Below are 26925 nucleotides of genomic sequence, written 5' to 3'. Positions count from 1 at the left end.
GTAATAGGGAATACCTAGAAGCAAAATCCTTTGACCAAATTCTCAACTCTGCCAAAGGTATCAGGGAGATCACTGGATGTTTAGGGAAAATTCTGGGTATTGAAGCCATTTTTTTAAGCATTCCATTCTGACAGAGTAACGTCAAGTCCTCAAATAAAGATAAGGGTTTAGAATTTCTGAATCCATCATAATTCCACACTTAACATTATAATATGGATTTATTAACTTGAAAAGGTTTGTTGCTTTGCAAATTATCTCCTTGTAGCATGCAGAAGTAAAAAAAAAAGAGAAAGACACTACAATTATAAAATTGTTTTAACCTCTTAGAGTGGTGTTTATTTTACACATGTGGACAAAAGTTTTTTCATAAATGGGTTGTGGTAATGCAATTAGGGTTTTTCACAGAGATAACATTTTAACTGGTAGTTAGATCTCAGGCTAACTCACAAAAACCTAGTTAATCCACAGCACAGATGAACGCATTATTTCAACCACTGAAGAGTTACAATCAAGCTTCTCTTTCCAGCTGCAATGTTTACTTGCCTAGCAAAACATTTGAGATTTATTATTGTTGCCAGATTTTGTTTCTTTTTATCCTTTCAGAAATGACCTTACCAGCTAGCATAAGAACTTAACCACTACTTATACCTGTTGGTAACAATGAAAAGGGAATTTAGTATATTAGAAATATATTATGTAAAATAATATGTATATTAAGTGCATCTGATTAGAGGGTTGGTATAGGTATAATTTCGTGGTTATTTGTACTTAGAGATATTATTTGTTATATTAACAGAAGTAAAATATACTATATTAGTGGTTTTAGGATAATACATCTCTAATACATGAAGAAGTAGGGGGAGATCAAAATAAAAGGTTTGCAATTTGATTATCTTCTTGAGACCACAGAGGAATATGTGACCAAAGGTCACGGTGGAGTATGGCCAAATTAAGAAAGTAAGTCTCCTGGGTTCAGAAGCTCACTATATAAGAAGAATAAGTATGATGTCATTAATGGAATCCTTACCATGTGCTAAGCGCCTGCATTACTTGCACAATGACAAACTGTTACTGTACCACAACATGGTACATGCGTGGCTGACCACATGACTGGAGCCCTCGTCATGGTAATATTATTCTAATGAGTAAAAACCACATCAAATGAAGTGAACTGTAGCCAAGAGAGAAGAAGCATGATCTTGCCAGTTCTGTGATATAGGAAGGATGGGTAAAGACAAATTTAAGTAGAGAACAAAGAGCCCGCTCTGCTGGGGAAGGGCCTGAGTGGCAAATGAATGCAAGGTACAGTCTCAGGCACTGAGTGTGTCTGCTGTCCTGACATAGTTGTCACCACTGTGAAAAGAGGAGGTGTCTAAGGACTCCTCACTGCCGTCCCTGCCCTGCCTGTCACCTTCTCTACAAAGGAAGGGGGCGCCAGAGGGAGTGCAAGTGGTGGTTAGGGGTCAAGATACACCATTGGCTTTTTGGGGAAACACAATCTGACTCCCAATCCGAGCTCTAGAAGTTCCACCCTTCCTCCTAGACTTCTGCACCTAAACCAAGGGGTGAAAAGGTTGAAGGGGTGGGGGGAACACCTGGACACACACTTAGAATATAATATGGTTAAATGTTGGGATATTATGAGGTTAAAATTAGGGATTCAGATTTGCCTAGTCCTGAATATAATATGATCACCTTGAGAATCCTAAATACAATAGTACACTTAGGGTTTTGCAGACCCAGGGGGAAAAATTTAAGAGGAAGAATCCCACAAACTATACCTTGGGTCTGTGTTCTATATTAATCTTCATGTGATAAAGACCTGGATCAGAATTATCTTGTCATTTTGTTGACAATGTAGAACATAGAGAACAATGTTTGGATAGCTGTGAAAGGCTGAGAGTAATAAAATCTTGATTTAATAAAACCTTTTAAGCAGAAATAACTCAGAGAAAACACGGGGTAAGTGTATTTGGTGAGACAGAGCTAAAAGCCATCTTAAAATCCTAATAGAAACTTCTAGTTAAAGATGGTGGATTAAAAACTCGGCTTTGTCCCTTCCACAAATCCTACTGCAAAGACAGTAAACTCCCAAGGATGAAGACAATGGGAAAGGAGAAAGACACAGAAAAATGAAAACCAGAAAGCAGATGAACAAGTGGTGATGTGCTTAGCCAACTTAGAAAGTTAAATACTCAGCTGGCAGTGGGAAAGTCAATAAACAACTGGCTTGGTACAACCACTTTTGAAAACCCTTTGGCAGTATTTCCCAAAGTTAACCTACATCTTCCCAAGAACCGAGCAATTCCACTCGCAGGACTATAATTAAAGAAATGAGTGTGTAGCCCTGCTAAAAAGATATGATATGAATGTCACAGAAGCTTTATTCAGAGTCCCAAAATAAAAATGACCCACCTATCCATCAAGAGTGGAATGGAGCTAAGTTGTGATATAATCATTAGATGGATATGACAATAATAACAAAGAACTAATTGCTGATAAATGCTATAACACAGATGAGTCTCAGAGAGTACATACAGAAAACAAGCCAGAAGTACAACTATATGACACTGTTCTTATGAAGTTAAAGAACAGACAAACCCAACTGACAATGACATAAAGATTATTGGCAAAGAGGCACAAAGGTGCCTTTTGGCATAAGGCACACGTTCTATATCTTGAGTTGAGTGGTGGTTAAGAGTGGATTTGTATGGTCAAGCTCTTCACTTCAGATTCATTGCATTTTGCTTTTTATTAAACCTCAATTTTGTAAAAAAAAAAAAAAAGGAAAGAAAAATTAATTTTTAAAAATCTGTTTTGTATCACAGATACCCAACAGACCCAGGAATTTCTAGTGACAGGTAACCTCAGAAATGGGAGTACAAGAGACCCTAAAACAGAAAGATAGCTTGAAGTTCCATGAGGCTGGACTACTGTCCTTCTCACTTCAGCAGATGGGGGTTTCAGTTTTTGTAAAAGTAAACAGGGGTTTCTGTGACCCAACAGGTAGAGCTGCGGTTGGGTTACCATAGTGAAGCCAGGAAGATGAAGATGAAAGGTTTGCTGTGATTTTGTGAACACAGCTTTGTGCCTCTAATGAATCCAAATAAGAGCAGCCAGGCAGAGCCCTCCAGCCAGAGACAGGAAGAGTCTACTCTGGGGCATCTGAGAGCCAAAAAGAAATGACCTCAAGACACAGGGGAAGAAGGGAGAAGTGGGAGCATGGGGAAAACTATCAGTATTCTCAGAGAAAGAAGATACCGTACTCATCAAACAATTACAGAGGTTTTTTTTTCTTTAATCCTCACCCAAGGACATTTTTTTTCATTGCCTTAGAGAGAGAGGAAGGGAGAGAAACATCGACTGGTTGCCTCCTGTATGTGTCCAGACTGGGGATAGAACCTGCAACCTAGGCATATGCCCTGACTGGGAATTGAACCCACAACCCTTTGGCTTACAGGATGACACTCCAACCCAACTGAGCCATGCCAGTCAGGAACAGGTAGCTTATTTTTAAAAAGAGTAATGACCAAAAAAGCTCTTTGAAATTAAAACTATGGTAGAAGAAATGAAAATCCAGCAGAAGCTTAAAAGATAAAGTTGTGGAACTATCTCAGACTGTAGAATAAGCAAGAAATGGAAAAAAGGAGATAATATTTGAGGACCAGTACAGGAAACCCAACATCTGAAGAAATGAGTACCAGAGAATATAGAAAAACTCACAGGGGAAGATCATCAATGAAATAATTCAAAAATATTTGGAGTTCATGATGTTATTAAACAGATTAAGCAGATTCACACCATGGTACATCACAGTGCTACTTCAGAACCCTGGATACAAAGAGAAGATCCTACATGTTTCTAGTCTCACAAAAGGATCAAGAATCAGAATAGAATTGAGCACCTTAAAACCCATACTGACCAAGCAAAAGCAAGGAAGCAGAGCTTACAAAATTCTGAGAGAAAAATAACTCCTTACCTAATGTTCTATACCCAGCCAAACTACCAAACTATCAATTTAATGTCAGGGTCGAATGAAGATATTTTCAAATGTAAATTCTTCCCCAACAACCACAAGAAGCTGTGATGCATCTGAAAAGAAAGGAAGTGGGGATCCAACATGAGAGAGAAGGAAAAGTAATCAGTTCCCAGAATGGGGATGGACACCCCAAGGTGATGCCGTTAGCAGGCTGAGAGAGTAACCAGTCGGGGAACAGAGGGCCCTTGGAGAAACTTCTTCAAGAAGCTGAAACTGATAGAATGCCTAATATTTTTAAATTATTGACAGTAAATTTATGCACTTATGCATTTGGAAGATGATACTGAGGTTGAATTAGTGTATTTTAGAAACTAAGACATTTTATTTTGAAAATGCAAATAAAATTTGCAGAAAAAATAATCATGACATACTATATAGCTTAATTGTGAATAATGCTTAAAATAATGTATATACCAATGAACTATTATAAATATTAAAACCTGTATCACCAAAATTAGGCTTTGACAAAGATGCAAACACAGTCAATAACAATAACAGATCCAGAAGTTGCAACATGATTATGCTGTTTAGAACTATGTAAGTGATTATCAACAAAATTAGCTAAAATCATTGAAGGTAGTGGTCAATGGGAAGTGAGTAAAGGGTAGGTGAGAAGTTGTAAATTTTTGCTTCTCAATATTCTGACTCATTATGCCTGCATATATAACACTGACAAAAATGAAAAACTAAATCAAAAAAGCAAAACTTTAAATCATAACACTATTTTTGTTTACTATAAGTAGCAATTTCAAACCTATAAAGGATCACACAATAATTTTTGTAATTAAAAATAACTTTCCTGCCCTGGCTGCTGTGGCTCAGTGGATTGAGCATCGGCCTGCGAACCAAGTATCGCTTGTTTGATTCCCAGTAAGGGCACATGACTAGGTTGCACGCCAGGTCCCCAGCTGGGGGTGCGTGAGAGGCAACCACACATTGATGTTTCTCTCCCTCTCTTTCTTCTTTCCCCTCTCTCTAAAAACACATAAATAAAATAAAATAAAATAATAAAATAAAGTAACCTTATTAAAAAAAAATTAATTTAAAAAGTAACTTTCCTGTCCACATGTGAGCAAAGACTTGGTAAGATAACAAAAAACTGAAGGACAAGCAGGAGGTCAGGGAAGGAGAGAAAAGAGAGGAGGTAAAAGGAACAGTTTCCAGAAAGAGGGAACAGTATGTGAGAACAGTATATGAGAGCAGTTGGTATGATTAGAGGCCAGAGAGGTCAGGGGAGAATGACAGGAGACACGGCCGGCAAGGCCAGATCAGGCAGAGCCACTGACCCACCATATGCACGTCTGGATTCTAACAGCTATGGCAGCCTCTGAAGGGTTTTAAGCAGGGATGGGCATGTTCAGGACTGAGGTTTCAAATAATCCCTCTGGGCTGCAATGTTTTTATTGTCTATACCATCTCTAAAGAATGAAAAGTTAACAGATGATCTATTGCCTTACCAAAGAGTTCTTACCAAAGAGGGGCCTGCTGAGTCATGAGAAGAAAAGGGACACTGGAGCAGGCAGTGGTGACAAGATATGGGACAGCAGAGGGGCCAGCTGGAGGGAACACATGAGTAATTTTCTGACTTCTTGGTATTCACCCTCTTGCTGTCAGGGGGCTTGACACATACCTGCAAGACTAAAGGATCTGGTTATTTTTAAAAGTAAAAAACTCACTAGTATCTTGTACCAGAGAAAAATCATGACAATAAGAATGACTGATGCTTGTCAATGACAACCTGTTTGATGTAGGTAGAGGACCTGCTAGTAGATGTATCATGATTTGGATTATTCTTCACTTAGAAAATGTTAGCAATTCAAGGCTCACATCATAACATCCATGAGATATTCTAAATGTCAATCAATAACAGATGGTGTGTTCTATTTTGGGGAGTTGTCCTTTAAGCCAAGGCTATGGAATGGCACCCTTCCATTATATATAATTTTCTGTGAAGAGCTGGATGTGGAGTTAAAGGCAGGAATGAAGGGATGTGCAACTCAAAGATGTGCTCACTTTCAGTAAGGATAGCTACAGACTCTTCTATGCTCAACGTCAAACCACCCTCTGTAGCACCCACAGCCCTAGCTCCACAGCCTCCTCTGCACAATACATCATCCTCTAAGACAGTGGCCTCTTAAAAACTTTGGGCACCCCGACACCACAAGGCATTACAGAGTAAAACAGGAAGTTCATGCCAATGCTTTGTTAGTGGTGGGCTCGAGGACTGGACTCCCATGCACAAAGCCATGCTAAGATGGGCAGGCTTTCTATTAATGAACGTAAGAGTTATCTGCAGAGAAATTCTTAGACTGAAGTCTCTATTATGTAGCAACTATTTCTGTGTTGGAAATGGCCATTTGGAAATTCCAAAAGAACTTTAGGCTGTTTTGACAACAGAGAAACCATCATATGCAGGTTAACTTAGTTATAAAGAAAGAAAATGAAAGGGCAAAGGCAAAGGCTTGGCATTAGAAGAACACCAAGGTACCAGTTCTTAACTCTTCTTCATAACAGAGTTGGAACACACTCTGCAGATTGCTAAAAAGTCACTCTTTAAATTACACATTCAATGTTGAAGGGAATGATGTCTTTTGAAGGAAATATCTGAAATACCTTTTTCTAAAAATTAAAAATATCTCTCTTCTAGACTTCTGGCTAAGAGGGAGGCATAGGCAGACACACTGCATCTCCCTCCACAACTAAAAAGGAATACAACTACCTCAAAACTAGAGACAACCAGAAGTTCCAGAAAATCGAGCTGCATGGAAGTCCAACAAAGAGATATAAAGAAGAAATATTCATCCAGACAGGTAGGAGGGGCAGAGCTGGGGCGGAGAGGATGCGGTGTGGTGGCGGCAGCAGTGGCGACACCAGCAGGCCAACGGAAAGTGTAGTCGCATGTTTTAAAAAATAGGGAGAGACACCTGGAGAGTGCTCCCAGCACCAGACCAGACCGTGCAGCTCATGGTCCCAGCACTGGAGAAAATAAAGCCTCATTGCTTCTGACTGTGTAAACCAGTGGGGATTGGAGCAAAGGAAGAAACTGCCAGTCTCTCAGCAGAGTCCACTTGTTTAAAGGGCCCCCATGGTCCTAGAACATCCACAGACCCACCCATTCTGGGAACAACAGCCAGTACAACAGCTAGAGAGGCACCAGTCCCATACAGAAGTTGGAGAAGTGCCTGGAAAAGAGGTGAGTGCTGAGCAAGTGGCATTGTTCCCTCTTAGACCCTTCCCCCACATACAGCACCACAATGTGGTGAAATGCGTCGCCCATACTGATGAATACCTAAGGCTCCGTGCCTTACAACATAACAGGTTCTATAGCTCTACCTAAGACACAGAGGCAAACCAACACAGGAGCTTGTCAAGATGAGGAGACAGAGAAGTATGGCCCAAAAGAGGGAACAGATCAAGGTTCCAGTGTGAGAAGTAAGCGACGAGGAGATAGCCAACCTCACAGATGAGGAGATAGAGAACCTAACAGACACAGAATTCAAAACACTGGTGATAAAGATGCTCAAAGGCTTGACAGATATGCTTAAGTATGGCAAAAGCATAAGGGAAGAAGTGAAGGCTATGCTAAAGGAAATGAAGAAAAATCCACATAAAACCAATGGTGAAGGGAAGGAAACCAGGGTTCAAATAAATGATCTGGAACATAAGGAAGAAAAAAAAAACAGTTGACCCAGTACAGAATGAAGAAACAAGAATTGAAAAAAAAATGAGGAGAGGCTTAGGAACTTCTGGGACAACTTCAAACATGCCAACAACCAAACCATAGGGGTGCCAGAAGGAGAAGAGGAAGAGCAAGAAATTGAAAGCTTATATGAAAAAATAATGAAGGAAAACGTCCCTAATTTGGTGGAGAAAATAGACATACTAGTCCAGGATGCATAGAGAGTCCCAAACAAGCTAGACCCAAAGAGGACCACACCAAGACACATCATAATTAAAATGCCAAAGGTTCAAAATAAAGAGAGAATCTTAAAAGCAGCAGGAGAAAAGCATAGAGTTACCTACAAAGGGGTGCCTATAAGACTATCAGCTGATTTCTAAAAAGAAATTTTGCAGGCAAGAAGGGACTGGCAACAAGTATTCAGTGTGATGAAAAGCAAGGACCTACAACAAATTTTACTCTATCCAGCAAAGCTATCATTTATAATTGAAGGGCAAGGTAAAGCTAAAGAAGTTCATCATCACCAAGCCATTATCATATGAAATGTTAAAGGGACTTATTTAAGAAAAAGAAGATCAAAACTATGAACATTAAAATGACAACAAACTCACAATGATCAACAATGGAATCTAAAAACAAAATCAAACTAAGCATACCAGAATAGGAACAGAATCATAAGTATGGGGATCATTTGGAGGGTTATCAGCTGGGAGGGGTAAGGGAGAGAAATAGGAAAATAGTGCAGGGATTAAGAAGCATAGTTGGTTGGTACAAAACAGACAGGGGAAAGTTAAGAATAATATAGGAAAGGGTGAAGTCAAAGAACTTTTATGCATGACCCATGGACATGAACTAAGGGGGGGTGGGATTGCTGGAGGGAAGGGGAGTACTGGATGGAACGGAGCAAAGGGAAAATACAAACTGGGACTACTGTAACAACGTAATCAATAAAATATACCTAAAAATATCTCTTCTCTAATAAATTCTCATATTTGAAGCATACATCACATCACAGAGTAGAATAAATTATTTTCCAAGTCTTGAACCACAAAACTAAAAGAAACACACACAAAAAGTATTTTCTCCATACTAACTTTAGGATCAGCTCCAGCCATGAAAGCAATTACAGAAATCCCTTCCACAAAACCTGCTGCCATTTATTCAGAGCTCTGGTGGGGATCAGGGTGGTAACCTGCTGCTTCTGAGGGAGGGCCTTGGTTCAGAAGCTTGAGTCACTCTATTTGGAGGCCATTTGATCAGAAGTGTTGGGAAAAGAAAAGGAGAAATGAGGATAGTGGAGTTGGAGACAGGCTTTTCTACTGTTGTTTTGACAAATCTGGACTTGATGTTAGCCCTGTAATGCTTGCGGGGCAGGAATAAAGCAAGACACAGAAAATGAGCCAGGGAAACAGGCACCAGTCATGGTGAACCATAAAATGAGGAAGACAGTGGACGTTTAAAAAAAGAACAAACATTACTGGAATAAAGGAGAGACTGGCAAGGAGGGCAGTACACCATTGTACGTAGCTCCACAAACACAAGTACAAAGTCTTCTTAATTTGAAGAGGCAGATCCTGAAGCATATCTAACAAGAAAATGTTTCTTTTGATAAAAAGAAAATGCTTCTATCTTAAAGTATGTAAAATAACATTGAAAATATTTTTTTACTTATGATGCTATATCACTGTCTTATTGTAGTGAGCATTTCAAAATTGTGAAGAATGGTGTGTTTTAATGAAGAGAGATTATACAGCTATTCACAATGATGTTTGTAATAACAAGGAGGCTTGTTTATGTTACATGAAAAATCACAGCATAGAAAACTGCAAATAATTTATGAATTCAGCTATGCAAAAAATGTCTTTTAAAGATTAGGAAGGAAACACACTAAAAATGTTAATAGTTATTACCCCTGGTTGGTACAGAATTATGAGTGATTTTTCTCATACTTCCAATTTTTTTTCTTATAATCACAAACACACACTATTTTTTGTAAAAAACATGGTGCAGAAATAAAATATCTCTGAATATTTTAGTTCACAAATGCATAACTATAAGCTGTGGACATGAATACAGATGATCACTATTTCATTTATTCTGAAACAAAAATGAATGCTGGGATTTTCAGGAATAATAAAGGGCAAAAGCTCCTGGCAAAGTGCTTTACATACTTAAACAGGAAAAATATATGCAAATTATTTAGAGTGCTAGGAGTATGAACTGACTACTGGGAAAATGCTTTTTAAGTAGTCTACCATACAGGGCCCTGTCCTAAAAATTATAACCCTGCTCATAAAATGAATGTTACCTTATTAGCGCCCAAATACAAAGAGCTACGCCAAATTACAGTTGTAATATTATTAGCAGACTGTTTTTGCCAACATGTTTAATGAAGAAGCTGAATTTCGGCAGGCTAATAACTACTGCCCCATGATAGACAAGCGTCAAATGCAGGAGTTTTCACGGGATCAGAGGTAATTGTTACGGGAGGCAGTGGAGCGCTGTGGTAGACAAGGGGGCTCCTACAGGGTGGGAGATTTGGGTCTGAATCTCGGATCTGTCCTTACAGCGATGCTCAACCTTAGGCAAGTCATTCATTCTCCCTGAAATTCCGATCCTTATCCCAAAATAAGTACAAAGTCTAACTTGCCAGAGCTGCCATAAGAATACGCAAGTGTATGTGCAGTGACTAGCAGACTGGCTCAGACCAGACAATGAATAAGTGAAAGGACAAGTAATCACAGCAGGTGAGCTTTCCCTCCTTTTCTGTATTGTCTGCTGATGCCAAAGTACTTGTTCGGGGAAGTGCGGGAGCAACGGGGTGGGGCAGACCACTCCCAGCTCCCACTTCCTTGCCTTTTCTCCCTTGTTCACCTCCAGTGTACAAGCTGGAAAAGCTACCCACATGGTTTCCAGACTCCTCTCTAGTTAAAGGTGACACAAGCAGAAATTGGCTGGGGGAATTCCAGGGAAACCTCTGTTACTTTGAAAAAGGGATCGGATGTCCCTGGTATTGCCTCCCAACCTTCCTTCCTCTCCTCTTTAAGATGGGGGCCATGTCTCAGCTATAGCACCTGTCAGGCAACCAGGAGTTAAGTTAAAAAAAAAAAGTGGCAGAAACACTGATTATGGCAGTGTTAAGCAATTTAATCAATACTAGGAGCTGCCTACATTTAGACTTGTTACTATGAAAGAAAAATAAGCTCCAATTTATTTAGGCTACTTTTTGTTTAAACCTGCAGCCAAAAACATTCTGAAAGAATACAGATCATCAATACAATTACATCTGGTCCTTGCTCTCACGGAGTTTATTGCCTGCTGAGGATAAGGACAATAAAAAGGGTTCACAAATAAAAGTAAAATTATAATGTACTATTAGTGTTATGAAAATGGGGCTACTTGAAATCTTCTCCTTCATATATCAGGGGTTTGGAGCCAGCTGAAGTGGTTAGGTAAAGCTTCCCGAGAGGTCATGATGATAGCGGAAAAAGTGGGGGGTGAAGGAGACAATTCTCGGCAGAGTGAACAGCAGGTATGAGGCCCTGTGGCAGAATAGAAGAGTATAAGTGTGAGATCTTAGATATGACAGTGGGCTGCCTGAAGAAGTATAATACAGGATCAGACTACGGGAGGTGGGCAGGGTCAGACCTCTTTCGACCTTGTATTTCTTTAAAGTATTCAGTTGTCCACTCCCCCCTCCCCCCCAAGAGCAAGGGGAAGCAACATAAGTGAGCTTGGCAAAGAGGGGACATTTTCATTTTGGATTCTGGTGGTCGTGCATCTTTGTGAGTGTGCTGTGGCATACGAGACAGAGATTGAGGATACATATCTGTGGCCAACACTGACAACCACATACCCAATATCTGTTCTCCCTTCTTCCTTGCCACCAGAAAGCAAATTTTGTTCGGGGCAGCAAATGTGCCATGCTCAACTAAAGGACTATGATTGGTCCAAGCCAATCCCTCTTCCCTCTTCCCTTTTGTCCAAGACTCCTTCAAGTCCAGGAATGGTCATGTGACCTGGATCTGACTGATGGGAGCTCAGAAGAAGTCCAGCTGGTGGTGGGGGTGGGCTGGGGGTGAAGGTGTGTTCAGAGGGCACAATCCTGTTAAAAGGGTACTGTGTGTGGTCAGCACAGCCATCCTGAGACCACAAGACAACAAACAGGAAGATGAAAGCCAGCATGCTAAGAGCGAATGTGTTTAAGGTCAGGAAGACCCTGGGTCAGCGAGGGCACTGCCGGGCTGGTGAACTGAAGACCCCTATTTGTTTAAGCTGCCAACACTTGGGTGGCCTGTTAATTGCAGCCAAACACTTTCCTAAGTCATGTACTGTCTTTTCTCACTTGATCAAAGGAGAAAAGGCTAAGGGCCCACAACTATTCAATATGCTTGGTAAGGAACTTGCTTAACAGCTCTAAGGAGCATGCACTGCACTAGGTAACATTCCCATTTCAAAACCAGAATTGCTTGAAACAGCAATATAATGGGAACCAATTATGAAAAAATACGACTATAACTTCAGGCCAACTAGCTGGATGGTACTTATCATGGAGTGGGCAAGACAACAGATGAGGTAAATCACCAGAAAGAGCTGTTCTGCCTCATAAATAGCACCAGACACTCAGAATGGTTTCATATTTTTTAAAAGGGGCAGAAAAATCCTCCTTCAAATGCTTTTCTGTAGAATAAGTAAATTGAGATGAACTTGTTTATGGAGAGCTGTGGAGAATTACATGTGAGTGGGGAGTGATGGCCGTCATTTTGAGTGATAAAGGGACTCCATTCACTGTGGGTATGATTTAAGGTATTTTAAGCTCAATTCACAGTTTTTGAAATGGGCATGATTAGTTGCTTCCATTCATTGGGGGAAGAAATTAGTGGGACACTATTGATCTGTTCACACAAGCCACCGGAAAAAAATCACTACCGAAAATCAAGTCAGGCATGTGAATTTCTGAGGAACAAGAGACACTAAATGGTCAAATAAGACACCTGTTGGAATTTTGTGAGCGGGTTCACAGTTAACTGTGCTATGACTTAAAATGCCAGTCACTATATGCTTGCTTACTTCCTATCTAATGGCAAAGTCAATAGTACTTAAAACATGACAAAATGGAGACATTCTAAAAAACACACAAATAGAGAAATATGTAAAAATAGCTATAATACTTCAGGAAAAATATTTTAAACAACTGTGGACATGCCTTTCAACATATTTTAATAAAATAATTTAACTAATAATGAACTACTGCTTGAAGAAACATTATATGACAAAAGCAACTGGCTGAAGAGCAGGCCTGCTACATTAAAAATCATATAGGGACATGTTTTAGTCAATCTGAGCTGCTATAACAAAGTGCCATAAACTGGGTGGCCTACACACAACAGAACTTTTTGTCTCACAGTCCTGGAAGCCTGAGACCAGGGTGCCAGCATGGTGGGGTTCTGGTGAGGATCTCTTTCAAGTGCAGCGGGTTGACTTCTCACTGTGTCCTCACATGATGGAAAGAGCGGCGAGAGAGCTCCCTAGGGTCTCTTTCCTAAGGGCACTAATCTCAATCATGAGGGCTCTACCCCCATGTTCTATCACCTCCCAAAGACTTCACCTCCTGATACCATCACATGGGGGTTACGATTTCAACACAGGAATTTGGGGGGAATATTCAGTCCATAGCATGACACAAGGGCATGAGTATGAAGCATGTTAAATAACCTTGGACTTTTAAAATCTCAGACAAAATTGAGAAAACTGAAAATTCATAAGAATATTAAAGGAACGATAAGTATTCCAAGATGATAAAAAAAAATCATGACTATCAACATTAAATATAGGTAAATTTATTTCACTATTTGCAAAAACATAAAATATACCTGCCTGAAAGATTTACTGCTGAATATTTAACCTTCCTCCAAACTACCATAGTACTTTACCTATTCCTTTCTTAGGGTTATTTATAATCATTCATTGAGTGATAAAGAATATCTGCCAGGCATTATAAAAAAGAGCTGAAAGGGAAGGGGGCTCAGATGTTCAGATGATGAACCTAATGTTTAAGAGTGGTAGGAACATTGCCCAATATCTACATTTCAGGTTTCATGACTCACTGGGAAGACTCATGGGACTCAGCACATATTACTCCTGGTGTAATTTATCCCAGCACAGGACACAGACCAATATCAGCAAAGGGATCGGGTGCACAGGGCAAAGTATGCAGCAAATCAGGTGCCAGCTTCCTCTCTGAGTGGACTCACACAGGATGTGCTTAACTCCTCCAGCAAGGAGCTGTGACAACACGTGTGACATGTCTACCAGAGAAGCTCATCAGAGACCCCCATTCTCAGGCTTTTTACTGGGGGCTGGTCATGAAGGCAGCCTCTGCCTGGCACATCCCACCATTCGAGGCTCACAGAAGGAAAGGGGGTGTCAGCATGGACCACTTGTCTGTACAGTGGGGGCACAGTGAGCCCTTCTCACCAGCCCAGGAAATGGTAGGAACCCTCCCGAAATCCAGGATCCCCAAGTCAGCTAGGGGCCTCTCGGAGGGGAGTCTCAGGGCCACCATGCTGCCTCTCTTCTGCACAGACTATTCATTAAATGGTGCTAGGTAACTGGCACTTATCACTACCACATCCAAAAGTCAGTTCCAAACAAATTAAAGACCTAAGTATAAAAGATCTTTTAAGCTTTTAGAAGAAAACAGAGCATTTTAATGACCTCAGGGTAAAGAATGATATCTTAAACAGAACAAAACAAAAAAAATGCACTGAGCATGAAGGAAATTCGACTACATTTAACTTAAAAACTTCTGCTCATCAAAAACAAAATATTTTAAAATGAAAGGGTAGTTAAATCAACAAAGTTAGCTATAACCAATATAAGCTGACAAAAGAATGATCTGTATAATACATAAAGAAGTATTGCAAGTTACTAGAAAAAGGCATCTATATCTCAATGGAAAAAACAGGCTGAGATGAACAGACAATTCAAAAAGGATGTCATCCACGTGGTCATCGCACGTAAAAAGATGCTAAACCTCTGGTAATTACAAAAAGGGAAATCAAAACCACAATGAGAACTAACTTCTGCTTCCAACTGAGGAGGAATGCACACTGCATTTACTCTTCTACCTAGAACAACTGAAAAACTGAACAAACTATATAAACCAATGGCACTCAAGACCCTGAACCGGAGGCCAGTGCAGTCAGTAACTGTAAGAGACAGGAAACACGTGAGGAGAGCCCTACACTGCCCAAATCCTGTGTGGAGTTTCCAGGTCATGCTGCAGGGAGGGGAGACTCAGGCAGAGCCTAAAGGTCTTCCTGAGTTAAGAACACAGAGCTGGGAGTCCAGATATCAAGGCATCAAGAGTTTGAGGACAGAGAGCAAGAGAGGAGAGAGCTGCATTGACAGAGAACTCCAGATACCTGCTGAGGGTCCCTGCTTCAGACTGTGCTAAGAACTGACCACCACATGCGAGGAAACTATACCAGGCCAAGGAAGGAAACACATGAAAAAACTAGGAGGAACAGTCGCAGTATTCACACAGGGCCAGGGAAATTCCTATGCACACCTACCAAGAGAGGAATACCACTGAGTAATGGGGCAAAACGAGCCCCGAACCAAACTGCTCTGGTCCTGCCTGACAAACGCAATAGTAAGACTGAAAGGATTAACTGTTTCCAAATAATTGTATCCTAGAATGGTTCAAAAATATTTAGATACAGAGGGGGAAAAAATCTAGCATCCAACCAGGTAAAACTCACTATGTCTGAAATCCAGTAAAAAATTACCAGAAATGCAAAGATGCGGGAAAGTAACACCCACAACAAGGAGAAATCAATTGATCAATGACATGAAAGAGGGTAGACATAGTAGCAAAAAACTGAAAACGTCCTGTATGTCTAACAACAACATGATGGATAAGTAAATTATAATACTGTCATATACTAGTATACTTTCCAACAGTGAAAAGAAATTAACTAGAATGCTATGTATGAATGTAGATGACCCTAACATACAGCTGGGTGAAAGAAAAAAAGCAAGTTGTGGTAAAACATATAAAGGACATGATACCCTTTATGTGAAGTTTAAAAACATGTGAAATATGCTTATATATTTCTAAGGAATACATACATATTTAGGAAAAATAGAGAGATGCGATTTAAAAAATCTTAATTTAGGATAGTGTTTAGTTGTCAGGGAGAAGCTGCTAGCTGACTACGTAATAACCCTTACTTTCTGCCTTACTAACAGAATCTACATTTTCTTTATTGATTATGCTATTACAGTTGTCCTAACTTTTCCCCCTTTGCCCCCCTCCACCCAGCACCCACCACTCCCTCCAGCCATCCCTGCTCCTTTGTTCATGTCCATGCATATAAGTTCTTTGGCAACCCCACTTCCTATAACACCCCCCCGTCTATTCTATACCTACCGAACTGTACTTCTTAATCCGTTCACCTTTCCCCCATTCACCCAGACCAACCATCCCCACTGGCCACCATCCCAATGTTTTCCATATCTATGATTCTGTTTCTGTTCTGCTTGTTTGCTTACTTTTTAAAGATTCAGTTGTTGATAGTTATGTATTTATTGCCATTTTAATCCTCATATTTCTGATCTTTATCTTAAATAAGTTCCTTCAACAATTCATAAAATAATGGTTAGGTGATGATGAATTCCTTTAGCTTTTACCTTTCATCTGGGAAGCACTTTATCTGCCCTTCCATTCTAAACGATAGCTTTGCTGGATAGAGTAATCTTGGTTGTAGGTCCTTGCTATTCATCACATTGAATACTTCTTGCCAGCCCCTTCTTGCCTGCAAGCTTCTTTTGAGAAATCAGCTGACAATCTTATGGGAACTCCTTTGTGGGTAACTATCTGCTTTTGTCTTGATTCTTTTAAGATTCTCTCTTTACTTTTAAACTTTAGCATTTTAATTACGATGTGCATTGGTGTGGTGCTCTTTACTTCACCTTCTCTGGGACTCTCTGTAGGTCCTGCACTTGTATGTCTATTTCCTTCACCTAATTAGGAAAGTTTCCTTTTATTATTTTTTCAAATAGGTTTCCAGTTTCTTGCTCTTTCTCTTCTCCTTCTGGCACCCCTATGATACAAATGTTGAAACATTTAAAGTTGTTCCAGAAGCTCCTTACAATATCCTCGATTTTTTGGATTCTTTTTCTTCTTGCTGTATTGACTGGATGTCTTTTTCTTCCTTTCATTCCAAATCATTGACTTGATTTTCAGCTTCATCCACTCTACTGTTTTTTCCCTGTCAACTGTTTTTTATTTCAATTAGTATATCCTTCACTTCTGCCTGGGTCTTTTATAATCAGTGTTTTGAACTCTGCATCTGAGAGATTGCTTATCTCCACTTCATTTAGCTTTTTGTCTAGAGTTTTGTTGTGTTCTTTCATTTGGACCATTATTTCTTTGTCTTCTCATTTTGGCAGCCTCCCTGTGTTTGTTTCTATGTATTAGGTAGAGCTGCTTTGTCTTCGTGTCTTGGTGGCATGGCCTAATGTAGTAGGTGTCCTATAGAGTCCAGTAGCACAGCCTCCCCGATCTCTCAAGCTATGAACTCGAGATGTGCCCTCTGTGTGGGCTGAATACTCCTTCCTCTCATTGATAAGTCTTGATTGCTGTCTGTAGGCCAGTCCAGACAGCTGGTGGAACTGGCTGTGACCCATAGCCAGCAACCACCTCCCTCCCTGGCTTGTGGAGGTGGTTGGGTGGCACTCTGATGTGGTAACTGTCTGCTGGGGTGTGCAGGCTCTGGGGTTTCCCAGGTGGTGTAGGACAAGGTCAGCTTCCACCTGTGTTCTGTCTGGGGCCTCTTGGTATAAGCTACAAAGCAATCTGCAGATGGCTGCTGCTAGTGCTGGTCCTGGAGCCATTCAGTGAGAGATACAGCGGCTGGGTTCAGCTATTGCTTGTTTGAAGAGATTTAGGAAGGTCTGAAGGCTGAGCCTAGGTCAGCCCTTCATATAAAAAAGCCACTGTTACCAGCTTAGGTGGGCCTGTAAGTTGGATGGGGTGGGCCCTTAGGTAATTGTCAGGGTGGGACTTACTATGTGAGCCAAGCAGATGGAGAGTCAGATATGGTGCCACCACACTGTGGCTCTGTGTGGAGAGGGCTCAGAAAAGGTACAATGGGCCCTGTCTACAGTTCTGTCTGGGAAGAAACTGTCCCCAGCTCTCGCCCTGACGCCAGACACTTTAGTTCCTCCTCGTATGCCACTGGTGCCCTTCAAGGCACTGCCCCAGTGCTGAAGCCCAGACGGAGTGAGTCTGAGCAAGTCGGTGTGCAGTGAGAAGACCTTTAAGAGGAGGGGCCTGAGAATCCCGCAGTTCCTTTTGCTGACCCAAACCCCTATTGGTTTTCACAGCCAGAAATAATGGGAACTTATCTTCTTGGCACTGGAACGCCAGGCTGGGTGGTCTGGTGAGGGCCTGGGATCCCTCACTCCCAAGATATCCTCCTGCTTTACATCCACCACACGGGAGTTTGGGAGCAGCCAGCTCTGCATCTCCATGTCTCCACCCCTCCACCCCTCCTACCCATCTGGATGAACTCGGCTTCTTTAATTCCTTAGTTGTCAGAATTTCCACACAGCTTGATTTTCTGACAGTTCTGAGTGATATTTGTTCTGTAGTTTACCTGTAACTTTTCTGTGGTTGTACAAGGAGGCGAGCTGCCTTGCCTACGTCTCCATCTTGACCGGTCGTCTCAAGAACCTACATTTTGATGGCAGCAAAAATGGTCTCTGCTAATAACTACATTGTCCAGTACAATTCTGATCTCTAAAATGGAAAAGCCACAGGATGGGCCTTTCAGAAAAGCCCCTTTGTCACGGGCCTTTCCTCTTTCATGGAACTCAAACATTATGGCTGCAGCCCTGGCAGCCACTCTGTCAGCATGGAAACAAGGGCCACCCCCTAAAGATGAAGCAGCACAAAACTAGAAAAGCGTGGGTCCCAGGAACACCTATCTCCAAACTTCTTACTGCCTGAGAGGAATAAAACATATATGCCACTGTTATTTGGATTTTCTGTCACATGCCCTTAATGCCTAACTGAAACTGGCACACTAGATACTTCAATAGTATTGTTAATGTTATATTTCACAAGCTGGCTGTGTACTCATTTTATTAATCTTTAGACTATTTTGGGTGTTATTTATGCTTTTCAGTTTTTTAAAATGCTGAAACATTTATAACTTTAAAAATATGTAGCTTAATACCTAATCCTCAGTAAGATTTTGAAGACTCAATGATAAAATATATGAGAAATGCCTGTGGTAGGCAACTCAATAAATAAACTAAATTGGAAATAATAAGAAAACTTTCTAGAGTCACCTAGCTCATAGAAAACCCAGCTATATCTGACCTCAGACTCACGTGTTTCCCAGTACAGCCTAAATTAACAAGTAAACACAGTTTGCCTTAAAGATAAAGGTTTCTCATAATAAACTAGTTCTAGTTTATAAAATCAAACAGAACACAAATACGACAAAGGTTAAAGTACTATTTTAAAATAAAAGGGCTCACTTTTTCTTTAAAAGAATCTATTAAGAATACAGAGTATATAGAGCTCCAGTGAGTTCGGGTCTCAGCGCAACCTCCTCTCCCATGACCGAGTTGCATGGTCTGCTATCCACATCTCTTGCCTGAGCATGGCACCACCAAAAAAGCCTAATGTGTTCGATCTGGGCCTGGGTACGTTGAATGCTGGTGCCCAAGAGGAGAGCCATGGTGCTCAGGCACCTTCCAGTGGTGTTAGCAAGAAGCTGCCAGAGTACAAGGCAGTGGTGGTGGGTGCAAGTGGTGTGGGCAAGAGCGCACTGACCATCCAGCTGAACCATGAGTGCTTTGTGGAAGATCATGACCCCACGATCCAGGATTCCTACTGGAAGGAGGTGACCCTGGACCAAGGGAGCTGTGTTCTAAATGTGCTGGATACAGCTGGGCAGGCTGCTCATAAGGCCCTGCGTGACCAGTGCTTGGCTGCTGGGGATGGTGTGTTGGGTATCTTTGCCCTCGATGACCCCTCATCTCTAACCCAGCTGCAGTAGATGCAGGCTAACTGGGGCCCTCACTATACCCGGCCCCTTGTCCTTGTGGGCAACAAGTGCGACCTTGTGACCACCAAGGGAGATGCTTATGCTGCTGCTATAGCCCTTGCAAAGAGCTGGGGGCCCCCTTTTGTGTAGACCTCAGCTAAAACACGGCAAGGTGTAGAGGAGGCCTTTTCCCTGCTCATCCAGGAGATCCAAAGGGTCAAGAAGGCTGAGGCAGCATCAGGTGGGGCTAAGTCCTGGCACCAGAAGCCCACGTACCATTGTGGCTGCTCTGTGGCCTGAAGATCTTGGTCAAGAAAAGTGGACCATCCCCCAGGCCACAGTGATGCTTCCTTCATATGAGAACCCTGAGTAACTACCTGTATGAGACACTGGGTGTATTTAGAATAGATGGACCCCTCTCCTGAGGAGGTTTTTGTTTGGTGATGGACTTTTTCTTAATGTGGAACATACTGTTGATTATGTTCTGTCAGGTTAAGAGTTTTGTGCAAAACAAAATAAATGTTCTCAGGTTTCAAAAAAAAAAAAAAGAATACAGAGTATAAATGAAGTTTGATGAGAAACATCTTTCGGATCCTAAAAATCCTACTTGATGTTAGTTTATAACATCAACGTGTGCCTGAATCACTGTTCGAGATTTAATGAGTTGCCATGTTGGATAAGAAATGCTCATGTTATCTAATTCTACCACACAAATAGGGGAGCTTTGTTTAATCTTGACAGCTCCCACTTAATTCTCCCTAACTGCCTTCTGTTCAACCATGGTTGTCTTTCGATTGGTGGGAATAAATCCATCTGTGTCAGTTTTAAGTAGATCAGATTTATTAAACTCTGAAAAATCAGTTAATTGAAGGCTATTCTGGCAGGTAGAAAAAAATGAATAAAGAAAGAGACTATATGTAATGTGTGTCAATACCAGCTACAAACTCTCTTGCCTTTCAGATTTACAAGCTAAAAATAAATAGCAAAATGAAGTTAAAGCAAATTCAACTAGTATGCACCATCATAAATTCAGTAGTGTGAGTTCATGTTAACATTGTTTCTTATTATCCTATCAACCACTAAAAATATTTCTTTAAAATAAATTACTAAATTTTTAACACGTTATGGACTGAATGTTTATGCCCCTACCCCCAATTCCTATGTTGAAATCCCAACCCCCAATCCGGTGGTATTAGGAGGTACAGGTCTCAGTCCTCCAGGTGTGAGTGCTCTGTGCTGTTGGAATCTTGTTGCATGTTGGCCTGTGTGCGCATGCACCAACATGGCCTCAACTGACTATACCCAACAAGCAACTCAAAGCTATGGGGCCTACCCCACACAGCCTGGGCAGGATTATTCCCAGCAGAGCAATCAGCCCTATGGACAACAGAATTATGTGGCTACAGTCAGTGAGCGGACACTTCAGGCTATGGCCAGAGCACCTGTGGTTCTTATGGACAGAACCAAAAGACAGACTATGGCATTCAGCTCCCCAGGGATATGGCTCAACTAGTGGCTGTGGTGGTGGCCACAGTTCTCAGTCATCCTACCCTGGCTATGGCCAGCAACCAGCTCCTAGCAGCACCTCAGGAAGTTACGGTAAAGTTCTCAGAGCCAACTATGGGCAGCCCCAGAGTGGGGGCTGCGTGGACAGCAGCCTAACTATGGCCAGCAGCAAAGCTCCTGTAACCCTCCTCAGGACCATGGACAGCAGTAGTAGTAGAGATAAAGGAGGGAGTGGTGGGGGTGCTACTGCTGTCCATAGTATCATTTGATGACCTACCTTCTGTCAAAGTAGCTAATGACTAGTTTGATAGTAAAGAATTCTCTGTGGGGCTTCCAGCCAAGATGGAGACGTAGGTAGACATGCTTCTCCTCCTTACACAACCATAAGAAGGATTACATCTACTTCAAAACAAAAGAACAACCAGAACTACCAGAAAATCAAATTGTACAGAAGTCTGACAACTGAAGATTTAAAGGAGAAATACTAATCCAGGCAGGTAGGAGGGGCGGAGATGGGGAGCTGGGGTGGAGAGGATGTGGTGTGGCAGACACTAGGCAGCAGTGGCAAGGCAGAAGACAGTGGAACCAGTGGTCCCCAACTCACGTGTAGCAGATAAAAACCAGAAGGGACACCTAGGGAGCGATCCCAGCCCCAGGCTAGATCACGCAGCTCACGGTTCTAGCACCAGGAAAATAAAGCCTCACAGAGTCTATTTGTGAAAACTAGTGGGGGTTGGGGCAGTAAAAGAAACTGCTGGTTTCTCAGGAGAGTCCGTTTAGAGGGCCCCCACAGTCTTAGACCATACGCAAACCCACCCACTCTAGGAACAATGGCCAGGGCAACAGTTAGAGGGGTGCCAGTCACGTATGGGAAGTAGGTGAAGTGACGGGAAAAGGGACAAGTGCTGGGCAAGGGGCATTGTTCCCTCTCAGACCCCTCCCCCACATACAGCACCACAAGGTGGTGAAATGGGTCGCCCCACACTGACGAATACCTAATGCTCCATCCCATACAATGTAACAGGTGTGGTAGTTCTACTAAGACACAGAAGCAAATACAGGGAAGCTGTCAAATTGAGGAGACAATGAAGTACAGCCCAAATGGAAAAGCAGATCAAAACTCCAGAAAAAGACTGAGTGAAAAGGATCTAGCCAACCTGTCAGATGCAGAGAGTTCAAAACACTGGTGATAAAGATACTCAGAGAATTGATTAAGTACAGGCACGAAATAAAGGAAGAAGTGAAGGTTATACTAAAGTGAATTATAGAAAAATATACAGAGAACCAACAGTGATGGGAAGGAAGAGGTATTCAAATCAATGATTGGGAACAAAAGGAAGACATAAACATTTACCCAGAACAGAAAGAAGAAACAAGAATTGAGAAAAACAACCACTGTAATAGAAAAACAATAAATAAATAAATAAGAAAAGGAAAAAACAAAAAGAAGATTACAAACCTCTGGGACAACTATAAACATACAAATATCCGAATCACAGGGGTGCCAGAATGAGAAGAAAAAGAGCAAGAAATTGAAAATTTATTTGAAAAAACAATGAAAGAAAATTTCCCTAATTTGGCAAAGGAAGTAGACATACAAGTCCAGGAAGCACAGAGAGTCCCAAACAAGTTTGACCCAAAAAGGATCACACCAATGTACATCATAATTAAAATGCTAAAGGTCAAAAACAGAGAATCTTAAAAGCAGCAAGAGAAAAGCAGAGAGTTACTTACAAAGGGGTGCCTATGAGACTATCAGCTGATTTCTCAAAAGATACTTTGCAGGGAAGAAGAAACTGGCAAGAAATATTCAAAGTGATGAAAAGCAAGGACGTACAACCAAGATTACTCTATCCAGCAAAGCTATCATTTAGAATGGAAGGGCAGATAAAAAGCTTCCCAGACAAGGTAAAGCTAAAGAAGTTCATCATCACCAAGCCATTACCCTATGAAATGTTAAAGGGACTTATCTAAGAAAAGAAGATCAAAACTATGAACATTAAAATGACAACAAACTCACAACTATCAACAACTGAATCTAAAAAACAAAAACAAACTAAGCAAACCACCAGAATGGGAACAGAATAATAGGAATGGATATAATTTGGAGGGTTATCAACTGGGAGGGAGAAGGGGGGAGAAATGGGGAAGTGGTGCAGGGACCAAGAAGCATAATTGGTAGGGACAAAATAGGGGGATGTTAAGAATAATATACGAAAGGGTGAACCCAAAGAACTTACACGCATGACCCATGAACATGAACTAATGGGGTGGCGGCTGCTGAAGGGAAGAGGGTACTGAGTGAAAGGGGGCAAAGAGAAAAAAATTGGGACAACTGTAACAGCATAACCGATAAAATATACTTAAAAAGTTAATTCACTCTATTGCTTCATCATACGAAAACAGCTAGACACATCTAATTTGGAAGGTATGCTTGGGACAGTATGATGTGAAATCAGGTTAAGTGGTACATTTGAAATTTGCCCTGGGAAGCTCTATGAGGCGCCTCAAAGAAGTGGAAGTTGGTTCAGCTACAGAGTGGAATGTCCATTTTGGGATGTCCACGGGGTGGGGGACTGGGAAAGCACACCGTCCATAGTACCTGAGGCTGTGAACACAGCTGTGTTTTACATAAGAGCCCCACTCAGAAAGTCACAGGGCAAATGCTGTGAATGACAGGTGGTCTGCGAGGGAGCTGCCTCTCACATGCACTGTTCTGTGCAAACAGCTCCAGGGGAAGCAGCAGCAGAGATGTATTTATTTAACAATAGTTAGTGATTCTCTTGAGAAATGCCAGGAAAGCCAACTGGCAACATAATAAATCAGACAAAAAATAAGCAACTGAAGGGTATTTAGGGAAGTTTAAGGTACATCTTTAACCCCTGAGATCAAAATTATATATCTCAACTATGATGCTCCCCAAATATATCTTCAATGGATTATTTCCTCAAGTGGTGAACATTTATGTTAAATGTATGTATCAAGCACTTTCCATGTCTCACTTCTACAATTTTTAATTACAATGCCCTGAAAAATGTTTGTCTTCACAAACTACAATCTGGGTATAGGAGGAGCCTATTACAGCATATTGAGGGTGATTCACCATCTCAGTTGCCCTCAACTAAGAAGTTTCCCAGATTGTGAGAATTTCTGGTGCTGAAACCGGGACGGTCCCCAGCAAACAAGAGTGGCTGGCCACCCTAGTCCTGAGCAATACAGAACTCCAAAGTATAACTGCAAACATTCCCACCAATGCTAAGAGCTCCATATAATGCTGTCTGCCTATAGGGTTTGCCCATCTTAACTGTACAGAAGGACTTTAATACACTTGAAAATAAAAATAATAAGCCCTGGGGATATAATATACAGCAGAGTGACTATAGTTAATAATACTGTACTGCATATTTGAAAGATCTTAAAAGTTCTCACCACAAGAAAAATATCTGTAACCATGTATGATAACAATGTTAACTAGACTTACTGTGCTGATGATTTCACAATATGTACAAGTATTGAATCATTATTATACAGCAGAATCCAATATAATATCAATTATACCTCAATAAAAAAGCTTTGAATTCAAAAATAAAAACCTTAAAAAAAAAGAAAGGAAGGAAGAAAGAAAGAGAAAAAAAAAGAAAGAAAGAAAGAAAGCCTGCCCCACATGACTGAATGCTTCAACTAGTGTCCCTTTGAGCACAGGGTATTTCATAGACAGAGCCTCTGACCCTAGGCACTGACATTCTCCATGGAGGTTTAGGCAGCAGGTGTCATGAATGAACATCAGTTTGCATCTACGGGCAGGCTTTATTCCTTCAGGATGATCTACAAAAGCAGCCCTAATAGCAACCTTTTAAAAGAGGACAACAAATCCTAGCAGGCTGCCAGGTGATACTAGATTCAAACACTGTGTAATTAGTTACAGGAGATGATGGTATATCAGAGTATTTGGCTGAAAAGGCCATGTTTCCAAATAAATTTGGTAGGTAGCTAAGGCTGCTCTGAGCAAAATATATGGCAATGAAAGGCAGAAGGGGAACCAGTTATCTAGGTAAATCATGTCATCAAACAGCCACTTCTCTTCATAGGGCTTGTGGCTGTTCCTGATTTTCTGTGCAAGCTTTTGGAATACTTTGAATAAAAGCTAGAAAGTCAAAGGAATAAAAAAAACAAAGCCCCTCTCCCTTCTTCAGATATCTTCTTCCTACAGGAAAAGACACATAGTAACTACTACATGGTCTAGCATGGTATCACATGATAAAAACAAGCCAGGCCATCAGCCCATTACTGCCACCATCAAGGTCTGTCACAGACCCTGTAATTTATGATCCTGTTTAACTCTCCAAACGTCCCAGGAGCATAGATTATCATCCTCTGCCCCCGCCCTGGCTTCCAGATAAGGAGGCAGGTACTCGGGGAGGTTGAGGACCTTACCCAGGGTTCAAACAGCTACTAAATGGCAGTTTTAAACTTGGGTCTGCCTGTCTCCAAACAGCTTATATGAGCACCTATGCTTTGAGCACCTACTATGTGTCACATACTGTGGTAGGTCCTGGGATACTAATGGATAAATGGCAGAAAGCATGTCTTGAAGAGGTTCACAAGCTGGGAAGGAATACAAGCAGCAACACCGCTAAAAATTACTACAATTACTAAGTGCGTATCAGGTGCCAGATATCATGCAAAATGTTTTCCAGTCCATATTTCAGTTAATCTTCCCACTACCTATTGATATAGCTATTATTTTCCATGTTTTATAAACCCTCAGGCTCGGAGAAGTTAAGCAACTAAAACAAAGTCACAAGGTTAATTAGTCACAGGTTCTGACTCTAAAACCCAGACTCTTTAACTAGACTGTGTACCAGGCAAATGCAATAGATGACAGCCTGAGCTCAGCAACACATTAATGAAGTGCATGGACCGCTGAGTTTACAAGGAGAAGAAATCACTAAAAACTAGTACTCCTGGGGAAGTTTTCAAGGATATAGGAAATGGTGCTGAATCGCAAAGGAAGACATGGTGATGATGACAGTGATGACAATGACAATAGCAACAACACAGATGGAAGGTGATGGAGAGGAAGGATGGGGCAGTCACCATTTATTCACTGCTTATTTTGTGCCCGCCTTTTTCTGGTCATTACCCTGCCTCATCCCACAACAAGCTTCTGAAATCGGTACCATTATTAGCCCCATTCTATAGAGGAGTGGCCAAAAGTCTCATGGCCATGACAGGATGGAGCTGCGAGTCGCACCCCTGCAATAAAGACAGATGCTATGGCCTGTGCTTTTAATTACCACCTCATACTGCCCCTTTGTTAGTGCAAAGTGGGAGAAACATGAGGACACACTCTATCTCCCAATGGGAAGAGCTGCAGTTATGCTGAAGGGCAGAAACACAGGGACGGATATAGGACTATGGCCCTTTTGTAATAAGAGTACCACAGGGGTGGTGAGCCAAGCATGTAACAGGGCGAAGATGGATCAGGCAAACAAAGGAAGGGACAATGTGACAAGGAGCCACCCTGTACGTAGAAAGCTCAAACAGGAGGCAGCTGTAAAAGTCCTGGCCTGAGAGTCAAGACAGAGGGGAGTCAAAACTATAGGAAGGGTGGACAGAACTGGGCAAGGGGT

General features: G+C 41.4%; 1 protein-coding gene and 1 pseudogene across 1 annotated transcript in view; one reads left to right on the top strand and one right to left on the bottom strand.

Annotated features, from left to right (window-relative positions):
* The window catches only part of CPPED1 (calcineurin like phosphoesterase domain containing 1), a 119979-nt gene that overhangs the window by 55861 nt on the left and 37193 nt on the right, over positions 1–26925 (bottom strand). The gene's annotated exons all lie outside the window — the stretch shown is intronic.
* Positions 19400–20086, top strand: LOC150009250 (GTPase ERas-like; annotated as a pseudogene).

Source organism: Furipterus horrens, unplaced genomic scaffold, assembly GCF_987537825.1.
Source record: "Furipterus horrens unplaced genomic scaffold, mFurHor1.1.pri manual_scaffold_5, whole genome shotgun sequence".
Taxonomy (NCBI): Eukaryota; Metazoa; Chordata; class Mammalia; order Chiroptera; family Furipteridae; genus Furipterus; species Furipterus horrens.
This window is presented reverse-complemented; position numbering and strand designations above follow the sequence as displayed.